The following is a 233-nucleotide window of genomic DNA, read 5'->3' as shown; positions in this document are numbered from 1 at the left end:
TTATTTTGTAACACTTAGTCATGCAGAATGGGTTAGGTGTAACCTAAGGAATGTCATATGCTTTTATGGCTGTTTGTGAAGTCTTTCCTGAGAGTTGTCTGTTCTGCTCATTTCCCCATCTTTTAATTGGACTAATTTATTTCTTTCTTTTTCTTTCTTCCTTCCTTCCTTCCTTCCTTCCTTCCTTCCTTTTCTTCCTTCCTTCCTTCCTTTTCTTTCTTTCTTTCTTTCTT

This window comes from Tupaia chinensis, unplaced genomic scaffold (assembly GCF_000334495.1).
Source record: "Tupaia chinensis unplaced genomic scaffold, TupChi_1.0 Scaffold000400_1, whole genome shotgun sequence".
Lineage (NCBI taxonomy): Eukaryota > Metazoa > Chordata > Mammalia > Scandentia > Tupaiidae > Tupaia > Tupaia belangeri.
The sequence above is the reverse complement of the archived record's forward strand: the minus strand, read 5'-3'. Positions refer to the sequence as shown.